General features: G+C 40.9%; 2 long non-coding RNA genes across 2 annotated transcripts in view; one reads left to right on the top strand and one right to left on the bottom strand.

Moving 5' to 3' along the window:
* Positions 1–24,789, bottom strand: part of LOC125752904 (uncharacterized) — a 92,238-nt gene that overhangs the window by 48,121 nt on the left and 19,328 nt on the right. The window lies entirely within an intron of this gene.
* LOC112661510 (uncharacterized) lies at positions 7,100–14,073 on the top strand. Its single transcript, XR_003137756.3, has 2 exons — positions 7,100–7,535; positions 13,830–14,073. It is a non-coding gene; the product is annotated as an uncharacterized LOC112661510 (long non-coding RNA).

The following is a 24,789-nucleotide window of genomic DNA, read 5'->3' as shown; positions in this document are numbered from 1 at the left end:
CTCTGAAGTAGGCATGGTAGTTATCCCTATTTTACAGACAATGAAAAAGTTAAGATACACAGAGGTTATGTAACCAAAATACTTTGACCCATTTCTGCGCTCTTGAATTTTATGGATCCTTCTAGCTCTGCACCTCACTTCTCATTCCTAAAGCTCTAAAATATATTTTAATATGTGGTAGGGTTTAGTTTCCCCTCATAACTCTTCTTCAAACATTCCTAGTGAATCTTATATGCATATTATTCGGGGTAGATTTTTTAAATAATTTTCTACAAGTTACAAAAACCCATTAGGATTCTTAAGAGATTGCATTGTTATTATGACAAGTTCCACTAAATTAAGCCATTGATACTACAGAAACTTCTTGTCCAGGTTTTTTACCCCTTTTGATTAGGTCTTTCTTTATTTACCTCAGTAGAATTCATAGTGTTGTCCTACAAGCCCTGCACAATCCTTACTAAATTTGTTCCTTAGTATTCTATGTATTTTTTCTCATCTGGCTTATTTTTCACTATACTGCTTAATTAGTTGTTGCTAATAGAGAAAAAATAAATTTTTTAGTATGTATAGTCTATCTGACCTCTATTGATGCTTTTACTAGTTTGTGTATTCCTTTTTTCTGCTTTCTACAGACAATCGTATACACTGTAAATAATAATTTTATCTTTCCAATAATTATGTGTTATTTATTATATCATTTTTTGCCCTATATTGGCTAGAGCTTCAAGAACAATTAAAATGCTTTTGTAAATGATATGTGATTCAACCATGTTATCCCCAAAAGCTTTCTTGTACTTAAGTAGGCAAATCCAACTGTGAGCTAAATATTTAATGCATGCCTATTTTTGCTTGTTTATGTTATTTCCAAGTTGTATACATATAGTATTATATATTGATCATTACATTCCTGAGCCTTCATTAGGTATGATCATTTTATGAACATGATCTAAAATTTGTAATGCAAATTTCATATTCCGAATAATCATAGAACTTATAATGGTTGTATCATTGTTTTCATGATAAATTATTAATTGAACCTAAATGTATCTGATGCCAAATGCTGGCTCATGAACATAATTCTTATATGTAATGTTTCTATGGAAAAGTACAGTCTGCTTTTTGACTATCCGCTTAATTTGGTTTCCAAGATCATATTCCAGCAAGAAGCAGGAGCTACACATATAAAGTTAGCTTTAGATATTAAAAGCCTTCTATAAACTGTTGAATCTCAGGAGGGAATGCTGGGTATGTTGATATTGGAATAGTGAGCTAGGGGCCAAGTTGGGGTATCCTAAAAGCAAGAAAGTCACAAATATTTCAAGTCAATGAGGCCAAACACAATAATATAGCTAACAAACAAAATCTCTCAGGACCTATAATGACCATTGCATACATTAAATATGAACTCAAGAGAGAATTTCCCAAACTGTTTGGATCACGGTTAAACAGACAGTTTCTGCAGATTGCTTAATACAAAGTAAATGGTGTACAAATTGGCATTTCCTGATCTCTGGTTTTGTGAGAGTGATTCCCCACCCCCAAATCCCAGAACATATTTTAACAATTTAATAACTAAGTTCTATTAAGGTGGCTTCAATTTAACTCTTTTGTTCTTTTCCTTGAGCAATCAATGACCCATGTGACACCCCAAACCGAACCCAGATCACTCCTCTCTTGTGCTCTTTTGTGACAAAAAGCAAGTAGCCCCTAGGGTAGGAGGTGGAGTTGAAAACCGGTTTGGAGGGCAATGGTCAGGTCAACTGGAGTTGGCAGTCCCCACCCAGGAAGAGTGAGTACTGGGATTGATCCTAAAGGGCCTCTGCACTGTGGGCTCTATCATCTCTCTGAAGCATTGACAGACATACAGTTCTTGGTTGCCCTTAGCCCTCCTGAGGCACAAAATAGAAAATGGGATTTAGATGCAGTTTTTACCTCCAAAGAAGGTGGAGAAGATGACTTCCCACAGCTCTGATGTCAGAGATGTGAGAAAAACCCCTATAAATGCCCAAGATTGGCCAATCTCCATGTTGACCTGTTTTCTGGTTCATCAATAATGTCCCCAAATACGATGGGTTTACAAAAACTTTAATAAGAAATTTTAGTCAAAGGGATCAAAGTTCCTTATTTTATTTCTCTGGAAACCAAGAATGTGTTTCATTCTGTGAGCACAGCCAATTACCCTGGGGAAGTGATTCCTTACTGGTAAACAGTCAACCTGCCAAGATCTGTGAAAAGTCTGAGATTTTTCTCTACTTGCAAGCTAACAAATTAGCTGTTATCATTTCATGGATGCTGGAAGAAGGGACAGGACTTCTAGGTTGGCCACAAAAGACTCTAATCACTCAGAGCGTAAAAGGCAACTGTTCTCCAGCTCCCCAGTCCTACAGAGCACCCTGGGTGGATGCTGCACACACAGATTTGCATTACAGATGAAAATTCCAAATTAGAAGAACCCCGGTCTTTTATAATGGGCTGCCAGCAAACCTGTCTAATTTTTGCCTGCAGGGAGAAATTTTCTTTATTACATTGGGTAGTCAACAAAACTGCCCTCAGCTCCATAGAGAGACACTATCTTACTTATTCTTCTAATGCTGTTCACTATACAAACATCCTTGAAAAGATAATCTACAAAATGTACCCCTAAAACTAACACAATGTGATATGTCAACTATTACCTCAATTAAAACACACACACACACACACACACACACACAGGGAAATGAAAGAAGAGACAAAAGACAAATCCCACGGGGGGAAAAAAAGAAAGATAATCCAGAACAAAGAAAAACAGTGCCTCTGCATGCAAAATGTGCAGAACTGTTAGAGACTTGTCTTAGTCAGTTGAGGCCACTATAACAAAAATAGCATATATTGGTTGGCTTAAATAACATATTTATTTCTCACAGTTCTGGAAGCTGAGAAGTGTAAGATCAAGGTGCCGCAAGTTCCATGTCTGGCAAAGGCCCACTTCCTGGTTCACTGATGGTCATCTTTTAACTGTGTTCTTATATGGCATAAGGGGTGAGGGACATTTCTGGAGTCTCTTGCAAGGTCACTAATTACATTCATAATGACTCCATCATCATAAACTAAGCACCTCCTACAAGCCCACCTCCAAATATCATTACACTGGGGATAAGATTTAAACACACGATTGGGCCAGAGTGGCACAAGCATTCAGTCTGTAGCAAGATCGATGAAGAACTGTCCCCCCACACAATTCTATTTATCAAGCTTTCAAAAAAAAAAAAAAAAACCCACAATCTACAGACTCACCACTGATATCTTATCTCACATTGATAAGGAGGAAAAAGAGTGCTTTCTCCCTCTTTGTAAGAGAGTTTCAAAAGAGAACCAAAGCTTGATTTGGAAGGGAATAAGGAACACGATGCCAGCAGTGTATAGTTCTCCTTTTGCTATTCTCCATCTCCCAGCCTTGCAACATTACAAGCCCAGCTGTTAGCCACATGCAATCACTTGAGCCACAAAGAGTATGAGAATAAAAATATTAGCATTATTTCCATGGCATTGGATTCACATGGTTGTTACAGAAGTAACCTCAGCATACTACAATAGTTATTTTGCTCTTGAATGTCTTAACAGCCAAGGGAGGGGGGGGGATTCTCTTTATTTGAAAAGGGTTTAAAATGAAAGTACCTGTTATACATCTTTGCTGGAGAATGATGGGAAATGAATTTGCTGAAACCATATGGAAGAGAAGAAGGAATCAATTAAAAACAGAAATCTAAAAACAGAGAACCGCAGTATGGTAATCATACTATGGAAATGGGGATCAGGGATCCATACAAAAAAATGTTTCCTAGAATTCAAGATTCCATACGTCATCAGCTAATTCTACTTTTGACTGAGGACATATGGTTCTGACAAATCGCCTTCAATTTTTTACATTCTGAATTGTCATTTGCCTTGGTGGTGAGATGGAAATAATAATTGAACTGGGAAGTCAGGGAACATTATTGGATGTCTTCTCAGAATGATTTTGAGTCTTAGTTTCCCCACCAGTAAAATGAGAAGCTACACACCCTGTGTCAAGTTTTCCAGCCCTCAAACACTAGTGCACTCTTCAGAGAAGGAAATTTAATTCATTTTAATACATTCCCATTATTAATTGATGCATAGTCATAACCTAAACGAACCATTCATGCCTGAAAATGGAAATTTTCATGAATGGAAATCACAACCTAAGCTGGTAAAATCCAGATAAGGTGAACAAATTCACGTGAATCCTTATAGCTTATCTACTTCATCATCCCATTTAATGTGGTATGTGCATTCCTTTTTCATCAATATAACTTTAGAGGACTCTCCATACTGCCCCTTTAGAACAAAAAGTCATCCCTTTAGAATGTGATGATTGAGAAAATACATGAACAAAACAACCAGTATGAATTCCATAATGCTTTTAATATTCAAATCTATTTTACTTAATGCATGTATTTGAAAAATAGTAAATAATTCACATTATTAAAGAGAATACAGTACTTTGGGTGTATATGATCTCACAGACTCACTGCAGTAACCAGTGTCTTTACCCTCTCACCAACCCCACCCCAAGTGTCTTCAGCCCATATGCTGAGAACTACTCCTCTACAGCATGCCATCATAGACTAATTTGGGGGGAGAAAGGGAATTCAATAAATATTTTTATTTTAAAGATTATTAGAAATGGAGTATTAGAAAACAATCAGTAGCAAAACTAAAGTTAGATGTCAGATGTCTTCTTTATTTCATTTTTATTCTGGAATATGACCAGTCATTCTTTTGTAGATGGTGCCAATGGTGCCCTAGCCAGATCCCATTTACCTGGCCAATACTTTGATCCTTCAACTGCTCTATGGGCTGCAACCAGCTCACAGATGTACTCCTCACCTGAGAATTGCCTCCAAAAGAGCTGCCTTGTCTGGAAATCCTCTGAAGGTTACACCTCACACTTCACACACACACACACACACACACACACACACACAGAGGCATCTTATAAGCAGTAATGGACTGATGTAGGGGCACAGAAGACCCACTTCCCTTGCTCAAGGCAGGACACCTCTGTGATACCACTCATGCTCCAGAATTCCATGGGGTCAGGTTGAGGTTAGACTTTAGCTGAACTTTCATCTTTTCCCAGCTTCTTCCCCTGCCCTATCCTGGTTCCCTTACTTCTCTACAAGTTTTTTCTGAGAGTACTCTGTCAATGATTCACTGGCACAAAAATCCCCAGTTCGGGCTCTCCTTCTAGAGAACATGACCTAAGACACTCTCCTTCAACTTTTCCATAAATGGAACTGACAACTCTATGAAGCATGCCCCTCTGTTTTTGGACAGTTGTTATAATGAGAAAGTTTTATTTATTATTATTATCATTATTATTATATTCTAATTACATCTGCCTCTGTGATTCCCACCCATGGGTCTATGTAGAATGAATCTCATTCCTTTTCCACATTGACAATCCCTCATATTTGAGAGGGGAAAAGCATATGTCCTACTCAAATCTTGTTTTCTAGGCTGTGAGGAAAAAATAAAGTCTTCTGTTGATTTTTTTTTTTTAATCACAGAATGATATTTTAACTCAGGGTAATGTCTGTCTGACAACAAAATTGCATGACAATAAAAAATCTACCAAAGGAAAATTTGAAGAAGACTATGTTCCTTCCAATCCACTGTCTGAGGGGGCTGAGGTTAGTGTGGAGAGACCAGCCCGGTACAAGAATGAGAAGAGCAAATCTCAGAAAAATAAATAAATCAGACATAAATTACTTAAAACCAGACACAGTGGAAGGCTGCAAAGGTCCCATGGAATAGAAACCTTCTCAGGAGGACATCTCGTATAGGTAGGTCAGAAAGAAACTCTAGGACTCAAATGTGTATATGTCAATGTGCACAGCATGTATATACTTAAGATTTTTTTAAAATATTTTATTTTTTTTTATTTATGAGAGACACAGAGAGAGGTAGAGACACGGGCAGAGGGAGAGGCAGGCTCCCTGAGGGGAGCTTGATGTGGGATTCAATTCCAGGACCCGGGGATCACGACCTGAGCCAAAGGCAGATGCTCAACCACTGAGCCACCCAGCCATCCCTATATTTAAGATTTTTAGATATGAAAAGGTAAATACTGTCTCAGAATCATGAAGATGTATTGATGAGATGCATGCCTAGAATACAGCACTAAAAGAGCACAGTATGCCTTGTTCGAACAGAATGTTTAATTTGAAAGGATAGTGTGGGGAAACGATGTCAAGAACGCATATAGTCTTCCTATACTTTCCACTCAATGAATCATTCCCTTTTGAACAAGACATACTGTACTCTTATGGTCCTGTTCTTGACATGCATCCCCCCCCCACACACACACACAAGAATGCATATGTTCCTATGAAAAAATATACTTGAAGCTTTTGTTTGAACTGGGAAGAAATATCACTAGGTGACTTTACAGAGTTTTCTGAATCTAAGATTAAATAAAGCAAGCGTCTTAAAGGTTCAATGATGTGAAAAAAGATTCCTGAGAATCATTGACTCTTAAAGCTACAGGAAAACTTGAGGCCATCGGCATTCCAAGTAAAAGAAATTGTAGCCTAGAGCATAATCCACCTACTTTAATTCTATTAGGAATGTATGAAACCCTTGGAGCACTTCCTCTACTTTGTTTCATCTATTCTTAGAGTGCTTCTTGCAGGTAAAGCAGTCATCAATAACCCTGCTTTACTGACCAGAAAATGAAAGTGACTCCCCAGCTAAGCAATTCCCACATGGCCAGGCAGGATGAAAAGTCAGTTCCTGAAGGCATCTGGTAATCTTCCTACGACATCACTGTTTTCCCAGCTACCAGTTATCTCAGCAAATGTTGCCAAGATTTTCTAAAATCAAAACAAAAATACGTATTCTCTTTAAAACGTATACATATTTACATACATACATGATATGGATAAGAAACACATTCGAGAAAAGAAAAAACTGGTCGGGAGTTACCACTCCAAAAAGACTGGAAGTCAATATTTATTTAAGGCTTCCGGTCAGTCGATACCACTTTGTCAGACATTTAATCATGTGACTTGAATCTCTCCATCCACGTGGTTCCAGGCAAAATCATTAGAAGCTAGTAAATAAGAGCCATGTTTAGATGAGATTTTGCAAAGGCCGCCCTGGAAAGGCAGGGCAGCGCCAAAATTCCAGGACTGCCCTTGCAAAAGAAGCTCCGTACTGGAAATCCGGGATCATATTCTAGTCTGGCTCTGAGCCATGTGACCTTGGGTGAATCAAGTCAACACTCTGCACCTGAACTTCTCGCTTTCTAAAATTGATTCAACTACCCTGATCAACTTCTGTACTGTCTAAACTATCAACGATACTGATCAGCCTCAACTATACCGATCCCCGACTTGCAACATCTCTAAGTCATCGCCTATCGGGAAACCTGGTGAGAGCTCCCCACTCTCCCACAGTCTGGTTTAGCTTATAATCCTCTTGATTTGCAATGTGTTGGAGCCAGCTCAGGTCAGCAGGAAAGCTCACAGGTATGTTTAGCCTGATTTCTGCAATATTTTTAAAATATCTAAAAAACTTAACCAAGCAATTATTTCTTTGATTCGCTCAATTGGGGATAAAATTTTTTAAAGAGACTGTAACTTTATAACTCTCGACCATACTACTACTATTTTGGTTCAGCAATATGCTTCTTCTTCCCTCCTCCCCGCCTTGCCTGTATTAAGCGATGTTAAAATATGCTGTCACACTAGAGACTTGTGGGGGATTTAATGCCAGACTTCATGTTTTGGCACCCATAAATAGTCGGCCACAGTTCCAATCTGAGAAAGATATAGATGCATCTCGAGTCTAGCTATTGGCTCTCAGCTGGTGGCTTCTCAAATGTCTCCATTTCCCTCAGCCCCTTCACACTCACTACCAAGCAAATAGGTAGGTTTCTAATGAGATTAACTGCTGGGTAATGATATAAAATGGTGTGCTAGGCTGAAATACAATAACCTAGATGAAAACAAAGCCCCCTATCATTCTCCACCCCATGCTCTGGCGCCTCACCACCTGGGTCAGTGGACCTGAGCTCACAGCCCTCACTGGCCTCCTGCAGAGGAGCCAAGGGGGAGCTCAGCCTCAGCTCCTCAGTCTCCTGGGGGATCTTACTCCCCAAAGTTTCCCCCAGATCCTATCTCAGATGTCCAGGCTCCCGTGGTGGCTGGGGCTATTCTCACAGCACTGACCTAACTCCCTGACGGATCTCACACACCCATCATCCATTGTCCCTCTGGGAGCAGAGTGGGCCCCTACTCCCCTGGGCAGGGTCTTGATAATAAAACAGTATTGTTTTGCAAAAAACAAAAACAAACAAACAAAAACACAAAATAAAAAAAATCTCTGTAGTTAAATATATGTTACCAACCTTGGACTTTCAGTTTCTTAAAAGAAAAACAAACCAGAAGTAGAGACAGTGCATTCATCTCATTACATCTAATTCTCCACCAACAAGAATACTCAAGTTTCACTATCCAGTTGGGTGTTCAAATGAGGACATCTTTCTAAGGAAAACTTTCATAATTTCATGACCTAGTAGAATTAATTTTTCTTTTCACATTTTGAATTGCTACCATAAATACAAATACAAATTCAGCAGTCAGAAATTTTTAGCACCTTAATTTAGGTAACCAATGACTGCATAACTTGTTTATTTGTATATTAGATATAAGCTTTTAAGTATATTGTAACATTACCAGTGTTTCTTTGGCTGAATTTTCACAATTATTAGTGACAAATTTTGAGAAGGGAGGGAGTTTTGGTGAGTGGGAGCCCAAGAATGTTTACTTAGCTGCCTTTCTTTATTCACTGTAAATATTTCAGTTAAAAGAGTGTCGGGGGCTTCTGGGTAGCTCAGTCGGCCGAGCATCTCTTTTGGCTCAGGTCATGATCCCAGTGTCCTGGATTGAGCCCTGCATGGGGTCCCTTAGCAGGGAGCCTGCTTCTCCCTTTCCTGCTCCCCCTGTTTATTCTCTTGCTCTCTCGTTCTCTCTCTCTCTGTCAAATAAATAAACAAAACCTTATATAAAAAAAGCCATGTAAGAGCAGGTGGTTGGATCTTTCTGTTTAAAAAAAGAAAGCAGTTTTGCTTTCATCACTCATCCCATCCCATCAGTGGCTGCCTAATCTCACTTGCTGGTGTCATGCAAGAAATGGATGCTTTTAGATACCAAGCTCTTACACATGTTCATTGTGTTCATCTTTTGATCCTTCACCTCTCTGCTCCTTTGTGATGTTAAAACACCTCAAAGCTTTGACTCAAATGGTGTCAAAACATAAAGACACAGTGTTGAATCCGCTCATGAAGCCTCAAAACCAGTTATTCTATCCTCGCCATGTGTCCGCCATTCGCAACAGAGTAGTGAATCACAGGGCAGGGAAGTGAATCACAGCCACACCAAGAATTCCCCCTTTCTACTCTACCAGCTGTTTCTAAAGAATTGTAGAGATCTGAGCTCAAAGTGTACCCAGAAAATTTGAGATGGACTTTTTCTCACATACAACGTGTCAGAACTACACAATCAACCACCTTGACAGTCATCTGTTCATTTACAAAAAGAGTAAGTCGTCTGTTCATTTAAAAAGAGTAAGCATGTCACTAAAATTTATTTCCAACAGCTACAGAACAGTTCATTAATTTTATTATAGTCAGAACCCATGTTACCCACATGTGGTTCTTTTTCCCTATTTCCTCTTCCCTCTCTTCTCCCTTTGTTGCATTAAATTGATCCTATGTCTCCCTTTTTACTGCTTTGTCCTCGTTCCCCTCCTATGGATCCCTAAGGGGTTGCCCCAGGACTGTATAATAATCCAAGAAAATTCCTGGGATTCCAAATGTAGGGGGTGGTTCAGGAAATCTTACACAGAGACCCTGAAAAGACAGAGTGGTTCCTGTAAATCCATTCATATGGTCCAAGTGGGTGAGGGAATTGGCTGACAAACATTAATGTAAAATGCTAAAATCCAAATCTCCACAAAACAGCCAAATTTGTAAAAGAATTTTCTTCTTCTCAACAATTTGTTCACTCCATATTTGTCCTTCCAATATTTCCACCAGTCATGATTCCATTTTTCCACTGTTGTCTCCTGAACTTGGGCAAACCTGGTCACCTAACACATCCAATAAACTGAAGTTCATTCACTGGCCCATCTCTGTATTTGCTGAAGGTAACCAAGATTAGAGAAGAAATTCACTAACACTAGGAAACAAACTAAAAAGATATGCCACTAATTAGAGTGAAAGCTAAGTAAAACACACATGCACACACATACACACACACACACACAAGAGGCCTTCTACTTGTCGGATTCAACAATTTCGGACATCAGACGCAGGGATGCAACTGTCCTGTTGGAGGGCCCCTCTCCTCTTTAGTGCTGCTATCTATGCCCCCGTTTTAGATGTTGCCTGGTACCAATGTGGGCTTTTACAGAACTTCAAATAATATGCATATATGTAAATAATGTTCTGTAAATACAAAAATCAACACTGCTTTTTTTCTAACAGCTCACTCTTCCCAAGAAGTGTTCCTATAACAAATAAATGGACAAGTTTTTACTTCCCTCTAACCCTAAATTGTGGCCTATTATTCTGTGGGACGGTAATCAGTGGCCAAGCCAGCAGGGACATTGGAATATCGGCAGTGAAACCCGTCACCACAGCACCTGCAGTCTATTGCATCACTACTGTGGGATGAGGGCACGTGGATTTTTAAAGGTATTTTTTAAAAGCCTTTGAACACAGACAGACCTTGACTTGCATTCTATAGACCCCTGATTGGGTCTGTAAAATGACATAGCCAGGCCGGCCTGCCCCGCAGCTTCTTCACTTTAATGTGAGGCTCCCAAATGGGCCTTTATTGGGAAGGAGGTAGCATGTATCACTCAGTACTTTCTAAAGGCAACAAAAGAGTACTCGCCAAATTGTGCTTAGGAATAAGCCAATTTAATCACCTATTAAATCACACATCAACCTTTATACCACAGCTTTCAAGTAGCATCCAGATAAAACTGCAGAGTGGTTCTGGTGTTAACTGGCTCACTTCTTTCACAGCACTCCTAGCCAAGGCCACCGTCCTCCTTTTGCCAGTCCATTCTCTTTTATTGCCAAGTTCTGGGTAACTCTCCATTCGTTCACCAAATATTTGCTGAGTACATACTAGGCATCAACAGTGTTCTGGGCTTAGGGATAAAAAGAAGCACCAATAAACATGGAACTCACTGGGGCACAATCAGTTAACATCCAACTCTTGGTTTTGGCTCAGGTCATGATCTCAGGGTCTTAAGATCAGGCCCTGCTTCTGTAGCTCCATGCTCAGCACAGAGTCTGCTTGAGTTTCTCTCTCCCTCCTTCTCCACCCCTCCGCACCATGCTTTTTCTCTAAAATAAATAAGTATATTTTTAAGATATTATTTATTTATTCATGAGAGACACAGAGAGAGAGGCAGAGACACAGGCAGAGGGAGAAACAGGATCCCTGCGGGGAGCCCGATGCGGAACTCGATCCCAGGACCCCAGGATCACAATCTGAGCCAAAGGCAGATGCTTAACCACTGAGCCACCCAGGTGCCCCAATAAATAAATCTTTTTTTAAAAATCTCATTCATTTGGGGAATATAAATAATAGTGAAAGGGAATAGAGGGGAAGGGAGAAGAAATGGGTAGGAAATATCAGAAAGGGAGACAGAACATGAAGACTCCTAACTCTGGGAAACGAACTAGGGGTGGTGGAAGGGGAGAGGAGGGTGGGGGGTGGGGGTGACTGGGTGACGGGCACTGAGGGGGGCACTTGACGGGATGAGCCCTGGGTGTTATTCAGTATGTTGGCAAATTGAACACCGATAAAAATAAATTTATTATTTAAAAAATCATGGAACTTGAATTCTACTGGGTGACACACAGAATAACCAACAAACATAATATATAAGTATGTCACATAGTATATGAGGATGTAAAACATGTTATGGAGAAAATGCATCAGGGTGAAGGAGGCCCAGGACGATGGGCAGGGTCTGGAATTTAAACAGAGGTCAGGGATGCTTCACGGAGAAGGTGACATCTGAGCAAAGATGGAAGGCAGTGAGCAAAGAAGACACAGCATTACTTAAGGGGAGGGCAGTTCAGGCAGAGGGAATACACAGGGCTGAAGCTAGAGGCAGGGTGTGTTCTTGATGTGATCAAGGAAGAGGAGGCAGAGCAGCCTGGGAGGAGAAGGAAAGCCAGAGAAGAGGAAGAGGGACGGGCAGGAAAGTCATGGTGGTTCCCAGATCTGGGAGGACCTCGTAAGGACTTCAGCTCTTATTCCAAAATGACGCAGAGAGCCATTGTAAGGTTTGAGGAGAGGAGGGATTGATCTGGCTGGAGTGTCACACAGATCATTCTGGCTGCTGCCCTGCAACAGACTGCAGAGATGAGAGGCTAGTCAGAGACTGAGGCCATCATGGGAGTGGTGGTCGCAGTGGGCATGGTGAGAAGGCATCGAACTCTGGACACATTCTGAAGGGAGAGTCAGCACCAGTCCCTATGAGCTGTGAGGGAAAGGAGGCTGACTCCGGGGTAGTGGCCTGAGCAAGTGAAGGATGGAGCAGCAGGGGTGGGGGTGAGATCGGGAGTGCACATCTGGATATGTTGAGTTGGGAGACATATTAGATACCCAAGTAGGGAAGTTGAAGAAGCAAATGCATATCAGCCTATAGCCCAAAGGAAAGATCCAGGCTGGAGACATAAACTTGATTTGGGTCACATCTAAACCCATGAAACTGACTGAGATCACCCGAAGTGAGTGAAGATGGAAAGGGCAAGAGGCCCAAAGTCAAAGCCCTGGGTTCTGCAGAGGCTGGGAGTAGGGGAGGTACCAGCAAAGGAGACTGAGAGAAATGGGCCAGTGAGATAAGAGGAAAACAAAGGAGCATCCTGGAAGCCAAGGGAAGAAAGCTGCTTCCAGAAGAGAGTGATCAGCTATGTTGAGTGTCAATAATAGATCATATAAAATGAAGACTAAAATGGGCCATTAGACATCATAATTTGAAGATCTTTGGTAATCTTGACATGAGAATTTTGGGGAGGGGGACATAAATTTGATTGGAAAGGAAAGAGAATAAAAAGAGAGGAACTGGATATAATAGGTATAGACAATTCTAGAACTGTGCCGTGAAAAGTGGCAGTTGGTAGAGCTTGGGAGAGAGAGCTACTGGCAGATGTGGGGTCAAAGGAAGTTTTTTTTTATACCATTAATATGAGAGAAATATGAATATGTTTGTATGGTGAGAGCAACAATTCAATAGAGAGGAGGAAACTGATGATATAGGAGAGAGTATGTTCGCCAAGCAGCATTAAGAGTCCATTTAGGATTTATATTCATAAATTTAAAATGATAAGAGTCAGCACGGTTATTTTTCTCCAGTCACATTCAGCTGCATGGGATCAAGCACTGAGTAGGTGGAAAGCTTAGCCAAGAAAGTTCAACAAAGTGAGAGCTGCAAGGGGACAGGCAAGGGAACGGTTTTAATGAGATATAAGGTATTGATAAGGAGGAAGGGGAAGGCAACAGGGAAGCACACAAGATAAGAGTATAGGTCCCAGTAGAGTTGAAGGATTGCTGGAGATAGTGTTATGGGCTAAATTTGTATCCTCTCAAAAATCTATATGTTGAAGTCCCCAGTACCTCCAAACATGACCTTACTTGGTAATAGAGTCAGTTGAGAAGTCATTAGTTGCATTAAGATGAAGCCATATTGGAATATGGTGGCTCCTAAATCCAATATAACCAATGTCTTTATAGAAATGGGAGATTTGGACAAGACAACACACATAGGGAGGACACCATGTGAAGACGAAGGCAGAGATTGGAGTGATGTATCTACAAGCCAAGGAATACCAGAGATGGCCAGCAAACCACCCGAAGACAGGGGAGAGGCATGGAACAGATTCTCCCTCATAGCCCTCAAGAGGAATCAACCTGCCCACACCTTGATCTTGGACTTCTAACCTCCAGAACTGTGTGAGAATAAATGCCTATTGCTTAAGCCCCCCAGTCTATGGTACTTTGTTACACAGCCCTAGAAAGAGTGCTAGTGGGAGTGCACTGGGGTAGGGGGTAGGGAGGAGTCAGAGAGTAGGACCCATATGTCACAATCACAGATGGCATACACAGGGTTAATGACAGGGTCTGGTATGACTTTGGGAGTAACAGAAAGTGGCAGACCAGACTATGAGAAGAGAGGTAGACAGGGAACTGAGAGATCAGGGGAATGGAGGGACTATCTATCTATAGGTTGAAATTGCCAAGAACAGAGACTGGAATTGGACCACGACGGTGAGGCCAGAGCACCAAGGAACCAGCTAGACATGACAGATGTCAATGAAGTGAGACGACCAAGTGGCATGACCTGACTACCTGAGTTTCAATACAAGACATCTTTAGGGAGGAAAGAGACTAATGCAGAAGTGACAAGGAGGAGCAAAAAGGAATTGCATCCCACCTCCAGGTCTACTAGCACAAAACCGTGAGGGAGAAAACAGCCACCACGTGACAGGGCTGCAGGAGAAGAGGAAGACGGCGTTCTCAGTGAAGAGCTGGGTTTTCATTAGAGCAAGATGGTGATGAGCATTCAAGGGCGAGGCTAGAGATATTGAGCTTTGCTAGCAAAGGACTGGCAGGGCTGAGACAGGGGAAGAAATGTCCTCCTCCATGCTCTTGAGCAATGCTGATCCAGATTGGACTAATTACCTTCTTTGCTCAAAACCGATATATGAATAGCAATAAATATTCAGTCTCCAGCTGCAGTTACTCACTTTATCTTAGAGGACTCATCAAATCTCCATTTTCTGGCTCTAGCTAGTTCTGTTCCACATTACTATACAGTTCAAAGCAGTAATGAAGCATGGCTTTTTTCTGGGACCCACAGAAATCATGGCTGCTGCACAAATTTCTATTCCTTCTAGAAAGGCATTCTTTGCTGCAAGGAGATGGGAGATAGCAAGGGGAAAGAACCCAAATTCCCAGCTGAGCATCTCCTAAGAGGCTCCCACCATTTTTTCAACATATGGAGTCATCCTGGTATCCTCTACTGTTTGGTTACCTTGAGCGTCTCCCTCGCACACCTGCCCTTTCCCCTTCCAGCCCAGAGGGGATTGATTTCATGCTCATTTAGGGTGGGCCATGGAAGTGCAGTCTTCATTCCTAACAGTACACTGACAATACAGCAAAGGCTGATAGTTGCATCCTTGTGGGTCATTCATTTATTATTCAACAAATATGTAGTGGCAAAAACTCGTTAAATATATAGCCAATAAACAAACTGATAGGTAACAGAGGATCCAGTAGTGAAAAGTAATATGAAGAAAAATAAAGCAGAGTAAGAGGAAAGAAAATGCACACAGGGAATGCCATGGTTAGTACCAGTTTTCCTCTCTTCATGTCTACAAGGTAAACCCCTAGTACGCTGCAATCGATTTCAAGCGGTTTCAAAGGATTGCATGCAACCGGCCTGCTGTTCTGCTCTGGACATTATAAGGCTGCAAAAGGTCACCACAAGTGTAGTACCTTCAACTTTGCTGATTTAGAAATCCAACGTTGTCAGTTCACCCAGGAGGAAAGACTCTGGGGAGCTGACTCCAGTTAACCATACAATGGGAAATACTTTTTAAACCAGAATGTTTATTTCTTGACCTATAATAGGAGCCATATCTGACCAGATAGCCAGGATCTGCTCCCTGCTCAGGCATGTCATTCTGGCAGAGAAGTCCTCTTGGGAAAAAAAAAAAAATAGTGTACCTTATTTAAATGTTTGGCTATCATGACAATCCTTAAGGACCCTCCTGCATGGATCCAGGCCTGGAGGTCCGTACTTGATGGGCAGGCTGTGACTTTTTGTGATTAGAGACTCCCTCATGTTGGATCAGGTTCATGAGAGCCACTCAGCTTGACAAGGAGAAGCTAGCCTGGATTTCAAACCCCACTGATTTATAGGGTTGGTGTTCTTATGCAGTAAACAACCTGGACAACTGTATATAGCACACCCAATGGAAGCAGAGAATTAAAACAAAAGTAATTGGGTGTAAAAAGGAATATTTCCTAAAAAGTATGTGGTACATGACAACAAGAAGGGTGAGTGTCATGTAACAAGTCCTTTTACACCTTCTAGTCTATTCCAAACATAAAAAATAAATCAGATTTGCTTTGTTAATCCACTTATAAAGTAGTTGATACAACCCTGAGCAAGTCTTTTTTCTTCTTCTTCTTTTTTTTTTTTTTTTTTTCTTCTTTTTTTTAACATTCAATTTTGGTGGAAAATATTTTAAAGTCATTCTGAAAAATGTTCACATTTCCTGACTCTGTCTTCCTCCAAGAATAAATCAGGGCAACTTGACTGATGTGGGAGAGGCTGGAATCCCGGAAAGAAGGAGGTTAGACAATCTGAGTTTTGGCCCATCCAAAATAGCTGAAATGGTCAGTTCAGCAGAAGAGAATTATGCCCCCCAGGCCCACCCCCCAGAGGAGAGGATAGCAGACAGGCTTGCAAAGGCTGCCCCGATCCTCCCCCTGCCCTACAGGCCTGATTCGCTCCCTCACTGGGCCACCCAGCATGGCCGAGCCCAAGGCCACATTTTTCTTTTCTTCTTATCCGTTTTTCCTTCTCCCAGGCTGGGCTTGAAGGACAATTTCTTAATCAGAAGAAATCAATTCTAAGACACTAATAATTGAACACACTGATCAGATCTGCCCCAAACATTGTGGGACATGAGGCAAGAATACGATGAAGTCCCAGAAACCAGACGTCTACATATTTAGAAGTTATAAATCAAAGCTAAAGAGCTGCTCAATGAAACATGTTCTGTTCTCCTACCTCATAAATGTGCCTTAAAAAGGCACCTGGAGGGGATCCCTGGGTGGCTCGGCGGTTTAGCACTGCGTTTGGCCCAGGGCATGATCCTGGAGACCTGGGATTGAGTCCCATGTAGGGCTCCCTGCAAGGAGCCTGCTTCTCCCTCTGCCTGTGTCTCTGCCTCGCTCTGTCTCTCTGTCTCTCATGAATAAATAAATAAAATCTTAAAAAAAAAAAAAGGCACCTGGAACACCAGGTGTAAGAATGCAGGGGTACAGTGGGAGAGACTGATCCCAAGTGTACTCCAGCTCCTCCACGGCCTGGCTTCCACGTGGGGCTTCCTCCAGCCACTAGTAGACACCGCAGTTCCCAACAGTGGCGCTTCATCACCATCCCCACAAACGGCTGCCCCCAGCCTCCGCTGAGGCCTAAGGCTGTCTACAGTAGCATAAAAGCCTGTGCCAAACCTGGCCAGCTCAGGGCCATTTGAGCAGAACCTTCCAGGGGCCCAGTACCCTGATGGTCATCTAAATGCTCAGTCCCAGGTTATAGGTTGGTATATCCCCTTGAGCCCACAGACTCCCCATTGCATGGGGAGGGACATGACCAGAGCAGGTCCTCCACACCACTGAGCCCAAATTAGATCCTCTAGCCTGGATCAAAGGGTGGTATTGTCACTGAATATTTAATATTTAATTTTTATCTTAAGCACTTCAATCCATCTAATCTTCTCAAAATGTGGTCCAGAAGAAGCCTGTTAAAATATAAAGTCCTGGGGCAACTGGGTGGCTCAGTTAAGTGCCTGACACTGTTTCGGCTCAGATCATGGTCTCAGGGTCATGAGATCAAGCTTGCCCCACATGGGGCTCCAAGCTCAGCACAGAATCTGCTTGCACCTCCCCCTTTGCTCCTCCCCCTGCTCATGCTCTCTCTCTCTCTCTCTCTCAATAAATATTTTAAATGTATATATATATATAAATTTATAATAATATAAATATAAAAATTCTTTAATCCCAATCCAGATCTATAATCAGATTATCTAGCTGGAGTTTCCAAACAGCTAGAGGTTAAAGCAAAGGAATCTGCTTTTCATGCTGAGTCATCAACTCTATCCCCCAAAAGCTGGGTCCCTGAATGAACTGATAAACTGCCCTCCCTTCTAGAGACATTGCGATCTCAATAACCCCGCTGGCCCTCCAGAAGCTGAGGCCAGACTCTTCAGCACGGTGTTAGATAAACATTGCTGCGTACATGGTACTCTCCAATTCCAGGAAACCATTACTTAATTCCTGGCAAGTTGCAATGTAATTTGAGTAGGTTGCAGCTTCTTTATACCAGTTGCAGTTAGCCAACTTCCTGGGAACATCATGGTCTCTTGATGAAGATCCTGGAAATAGGCATGGTTTCCCAATTGTAGTGTAGCAATTTTTATTATTATTATTAAGCTATGTACTTTTAAATTCCTGTTACCCTTTCTTTCACCTACTATTCAGCAGCCAGTGGGCACTTTCTGTACATGCCACCCTCAGAGTAGGAAAATCCAGGCAGAGTACAAACCATGGGTTAGGAGCTAAATCTATAGCAGAGACTATGTTCTGCAGGCCATGGCTTTCTATTGTAAGTGGCAGGTGTTCAAGAGAATAGAAGGTTTCTTTTTTTTTTTTTTCTTTAAAAAAAAAAAGGCTGAACTTTATTCTACTTTAAAGATTTTATTTATTTATTCATGAGAGACACACAGAGAGAGACAGAGACAGAAGGAGAAACAGGCTCCCCATGTGGAGCCCAATGTGGAACTTGATCCTAAGATCCTGGGATCATGACCTGAGCTGAAGGCAGATGCTCAACCACTGAGTCACCCAGGCATCCCAAAGCTTAACTCTAAATATCAAGATCCAAACACCGAGGATTCAGAGAACCTTATGCCATGGACCATTGATGGGAGAAGAATGTAAATTAGATTAAAAGTAGATAGAAATTTAACAAATGGGGAGATATGTGCCTATATCACAGAAGATATAACTGGAATTCAGACACTGGTAAGGCCCTGAGAGTGTCCCTACCTCTCCATCCCCAACATGCAAGCTCTAAAGGGAACATGAGGAATAGCAAGTTAGACAAGCAGATAGAAACCTGAGATAAGTTCACGGAGGACTCTAAAGGAGAAAGGCCAGAGCCTGGCATCCTAGTGAGATGCAAGCCCCCAAGAGAAACCAACATGGCATGTGAATGATAGATGAACAATGGTGGAAGCACATAGCCAAGCAGATGAGTCTCAGAGAGCCTTGTATACCCCAGCAGGGCACCAAAAAAAAAAAAAAATGGAATTAAGAGGAACTATATGCTGGAAAAGGGTTCTCGGACCAGAAGTGGTCCCTGAGAGAGAAGAACATGGAATATATGAACGTAACAACTGAAGGCCATGATGGCGCCAGTGATGTCACCATCCGTTCAGCAAGAGACAAAATGCCCAAGATCCAGTAGGATGAGTCATACCTTGGCAGAGGCCAGCAGAGACAGAAAGTACCTTAGCCTGAATTTACCTCTTTCCACCCCACCCTCATGCTAGAGCCCCTTGCTGAAGAAGAACGAGGAGGAAAGGAATCTGAGTTCAAACTTGAAGCAATTGTCACCTTTGTCAATTTCCATCATCTACCATTGGCAGAGATTAGAACCAGAAAGCAAAGTTACATTTCATTACAGAATAATACGATTACGTTTTTGCACACTGGGGTCACACAGCCTGACACCGTAACATGTAAAATACCAAACCTGCCAGAGAAGCAACAGATTTCTTGGACCTCGTTGGTTCAGTGTGTGGCTATTTCTAGACCAGTGAGTGTCAATTTTTGCCAGCTTCCTTTTGTGAGGTCTTTTCCTGACTCTCAGATTCCTGAATTCAGATTCTGGGAGTACACGTCCTCTGAAGCCCTATATGAGCCCCGTCGTACCTTACACATCCTCACACACTATCCTCAAACGCCTAACCAGTGCATGTCACTGTCATGTCAGGTCTGAGACTGGATTTTACTCTGTGTACAAGTGAATCAGTGACTCTGTTACCATTCACAGATGCTGGCAAAAGACATGAGGTTTGTAGGCCAAAGACAAAGGTCTTGATTACTCTCAGCATAGTCAGAAGCATGAGTTCCTATTTGCCCATCTATATCTGAGTTTATATTTATCAGTATATTTGCCTTGGTTACAATTACCCTCAAAACCCGTAGGGCAACGTCATGGGCCCAGATCGATGATAGGCATGCAGTGGCTTTCCATCATAACTGTCTTGGAAGGATCCATACTTTTATAGCAAACAGTAAGGTAGATTTACAGCTCGGAGTGCTTGTTATCAGATCTTCTCGAGGTTACCAGCTCCATGAACAACCTTGAGAAATGGTCCAGGTGAAAGAGTGGTCAGGGCTTTGCAGACTGGTATAATAGCGTGATGTGTCGGAACAGAAGGGGCTCGAAGGGGGCTGTCTTTCCCATTGTGTGGGAGAGGAAACTCAGTGCCTCAAGCTCTAACACGGTCTTAGGGGCAAAGGGCAAAGTAGGAGCTTCAAGGTCATCCTGGGTTCTATCCCATTCTGCCATTTAGTAGCCCTATGATGTGATCAAACCCACCAAATCCTTCTAGGCCATAATGTTCTCATCTCTGAAGTGAGAGTAATAACACAGGTCTTGTCTGCCACAAAGGATTGTTGTTGAGACCAAATAAGCTATTTTATGTGAAATCACCTTAAAAACTATAAAACACTACACATGTATATGGAGCTGCTATAATTATGACAAATTCATCAACACCTTCTTTAAAAATAACTCAAATGGCATGTACTTCAAAGATTTTATGCAGAGAAACATGGGATATAAATGAAAAGTACTCAGAGCACATGTTCAGTGACTTCCAACTCAAGATTATATTAACTTCCAGTTTCCTTCTATGCCATACACTCCTCAAGAGATCTTCTCATCATGCCCTTCTTTGTGTCTCCAGCACCTAGCACAGTGCCAGGTACGGAGGAATCACGGATATGATAATGGAGTCTTGGTCTCCAACCTAATTAAATCCATCAGAAAAGAGAACCAATTTTAACATAAATCTGCTTTGCAAAAGCTCATCAATAATGGATGAGGCCATGCCTCAAGGATGCCAGCCAAAAATTCAGAACTTTGGGAATTGTGTATAATCTTGGGGTTTTTTTCTTATTTCCCCAACTCTACTTTTCTATCACAAGAGCTCCTATCAACAGCACACCCAAGTCTGCCTTTCTCTATGCTCTAGGTTTCTCTGTCCCCTTTTCCCCCATAAAGTCCATCATCATCAATTGTTAAGATTTGACACGTCAAATCAGTGGTCTTCAAACTTTTTTCTCACATACCTCCTAAAAGAATGTTGAAAAATTATGTATCCTCTTGCACATTTTCAAGTAGACACATAAAATTTTTCATCACAAACTTGAATATATTTAAAATATGTACTATCATGTTAGGGAATATTGATTTTTTTATTTTATTTCTTTATTTTCATTTTTACTTTTAAGCAGGCTCCATGTACAGTGTGGAGCCCAATGTGGGGCTCAAACTCACAACCCCGAGACTGAGACCTGAGCTGAGATCAAGAATTGGATGTTCAACTGACTGAGCCACCCAGAAACATTATAAATATCGATTTTTACAAAAATATTTTATTTATTTATTTGAAAGAGAGAGAGAGTGCAAGTGAGCATGAAAAGGGGTAAAGAGGGGCAGAGGGAGAAGCTGACTCCCCACTGAGCAGTGAGCCTGGCATGGGGCTTGATCCCAGGACCCTGGGATTATGAACTGAGCTGAAGGCAGCCACTTAACCAACTGAGCCATCCACGCACTTCTAAATATTGATTTTTAAACAAAACTTGTATCACAGTTTCTACCCAATGGATTCTAAATGCCAAAGTAATTTGATACCTATTCTCACTCATTTAAAAAATTCACAGACAGGCTCCGCGGTTTAGCACCACCTCCAGCCCAGGGTGTGACCCTGGAGACCCAGGATTGAGTCCCACGCGCCGGGCTCTCTGCATGAAGCCTGCTTCTCTCTCTGCCTCTCTCTCTCTCTCTCTCTCTCTCTCTCTCTCGTCCCTCATGAATAAATAAATAAAATGTAAAAAAAAAAATTCACAATTTCTTTTTTGACAAATGGAAATGTATGTCATTCTTTTTTCTCCTTGATCTCATATTTCCCAAAAAAGGATCTCATTAATGTAATATATTTTTATATTTGATAAATTTTGTCTGATCACTCTATTAACTTCACTACCATTACAAAAATAATTGTCTTTGGGTTGAAATTAAAACATTGTAATTTTGTATGACCATAATGTTCTAAGTATTTTTAAATTTTTTTATTTATTTATTTATGATAGTCACAGAGAGAGAGAGAGAGAGAGAGAGAGAGAGAGGCAGAGACACAGGCAGAGGGAGAAGCAGGCTCCATGCACCGGGAGCCCGACGTGGGATTCGATCCCGGGTCTCCAGGATCGCGCCCTGGGCCAAAGGCAGGCGCTAAACCGCTGCGCCACCCAGGGATCCCTGTTCTAAGTATTTTTAAAGTTTTCTGGGTTATCTGTACAATGATTTTTAGTACACAGTTGACCAAAGTAGCATACATACATAGCATATTTTGAGAAATAATTCTCAAGCATATCAAGTAAAGCTTTATCAGAAAATCAATACAAATGAATAAGTGAATCTTTTTTAATAAGTTCATTTATCTAGGCTGTTACCTGTTATCCTGTTAGAATAAGACAGGATTCGGCAGCAATTCTGTCCCATTTTTCAATTTTATATACATAAGCCCTGAGAAATCTTGTTCAATTAAATAAGTAATGAGAATGTTAGGCATTTTCTCATGGAAATGTCACTCTTTTATTTGAATACCTTCATAATTATAAGTCAAAAAATGTACAGTAATCTATTATCAAAAAAGTATTTTCATTATCTATCTGTGGTCAACTTGGTTAGGTCCTCCTCTAATTTTTTTTTGAAAACGGAGAACTGGAAACCACCTAATTAAAAAACAAAACCAAGCAAAACCATTGCTATCCAGTCTCTAGAGTTCTGCATTTTTTCAGTTTTTAGGAAGTATGACCAAAAAAATTTTAACCAAAACTTATCATGTGACTATTGATTATACTATTCATCTTTTTTAGAGGCATCTTGCTCATGGAGCTAACATAGATAAAACTAGGGTTAAAAGCAAAATTATATAAATTGTGCATGTTAGGACTTTTCTCCTTGACTATGAACAAAGACCAATGCCTAATGTCACATTTCATTTTTTTATGGACATCTCAAAGTATGTAGTAAAGACACAACAAAAAGACAGACACAGATGCTGGATGATATTTATCCCTATATTAGTGACTTCTTCCCAAAGTTGGCTGAGGTCAGTTATGTTTATATAATTATATATTTCACAGAATTGGCAATACGTTAACATCTGAAAGGGAGAAATTAATGCTAATTAAACCGGTTTTCTAAATCTTAAGTCATTCTATATTTGCTTTGCACCTGGGAAAAATTGTGACTTGTTTTTGAAACTAAATAGGTGTTCTGATTTTAAAAGACTAGTTAAAATATCTTATGTAAATTGATAGGAAGAGTAAAAACCCAATCATTAATAAGTAGAAGCTTACAAAAAGTACATTAAGGATGGTTGAGCACATTATTTAGAGTATAATTTGCAACACATTGGTGTTAAGTTAAACCCAATGTTATGGACTGAATTGTGTCCCCCGCCCTTAATATTCCTATATCAAAGCCCTAACTGCCAATATATTTAGACACAGGGCCTGTGAGGAGGTGATAAAAGTTAAATGACATCATAAGGGTGGAGTTCTAACCCAAAGGGTGCCTTTGTAAGAAAAGAGAAAGACTCCAGAGTACTTTCCACCATGTAAGGACACTGAGAGGAGGTGGCTGCCCGCAAGCCAGAAAGAGCCCTCATTAGAACTATGCCTGTAACCCTGATCTTGACCTTTGCTTCCAGAACTGTGAGAAAACCAATTTCTGTTGGCTAAGCCATCCTGTGTGTGGTATTTTGTTATAGCAGTCAGAGCAGTCTAATACTCCTAATAAGCACATGGTAGGATTCGATATCTGAGCAGAAAAGTCATTGGTGAGTGACAGTGAGCAGGAGACTGGTACCTTCACAAAAATGATCATGGATTTCATATTTTGCCAACTTTTAGCAAAAATTAATGCAATGTTTCTCTTGTAAATTTGAATAAATACTGAAAAAATGCAAAATATTAACTTACCTCTAATATATGTTTCTTATTATAAAATACAACATTGTGAGATTTCTGTTCATGTCTTTTGCCCATTTCATAATTGGATTGTTTGTTTCCTTGCTGTTGAGTTTAAGAAGTTCTTTATAGATCTTGGAAACTAGCCCTTTATCTGATATGTCATTTGCAAATATCTTCTCCCATTCTGTAGGTTGTCTTTTAGTTTTGTTGACTGTATCCTTTGCTGTGCAAAAGCTTCTTATCTTGATGAAGTCCCAATAGTTCATTTTTGCTTTTGTTTCTTTTGGCCTTCGTGGATGTATCTTGCAAGAAGTTGTTGTGGCCGAGTTCAAAAAGGGTGTTGCCTGTGTTCTCCTCTAAGATTTTGATGGAATCTTGTCTCACATTTAGATCTTTCATCCATTCAGAGGAAGACATGGACATGGCCAACAAGCACATGAGAAAGTGTTCTGCATCACTTGCCATCAGGGAAATACAAATCAAAACCACAATGAGATACCACCTCACACCAGTGAGAATGGGGAAAATTAACAAGGCAGAAAACCACAAATGTTGGAGAGGATGCGGAGAAAAGGGAACCCTCTTACACTGTTGGTGGGAATGTGAACTGGTGCAGCCACTCTGGAAA

The sequence above is a fragment of the Canis lupus genome, chromosome 18, assembly GCF_003254725.2.
Source record: "Canis lupus dingo isolate Sandy chromosome 18, ASM325472v2, whole genome shotgun sequence".
NCBI classification, from domain to species: Eukaryota; Metazoa; Chordata; class Mammalia; order Carnivora; family Canidae; genus Canis; species Canis lupus.
This window is presented reverse-complemented; position numbering and strand designations above follow the sequence as displayed.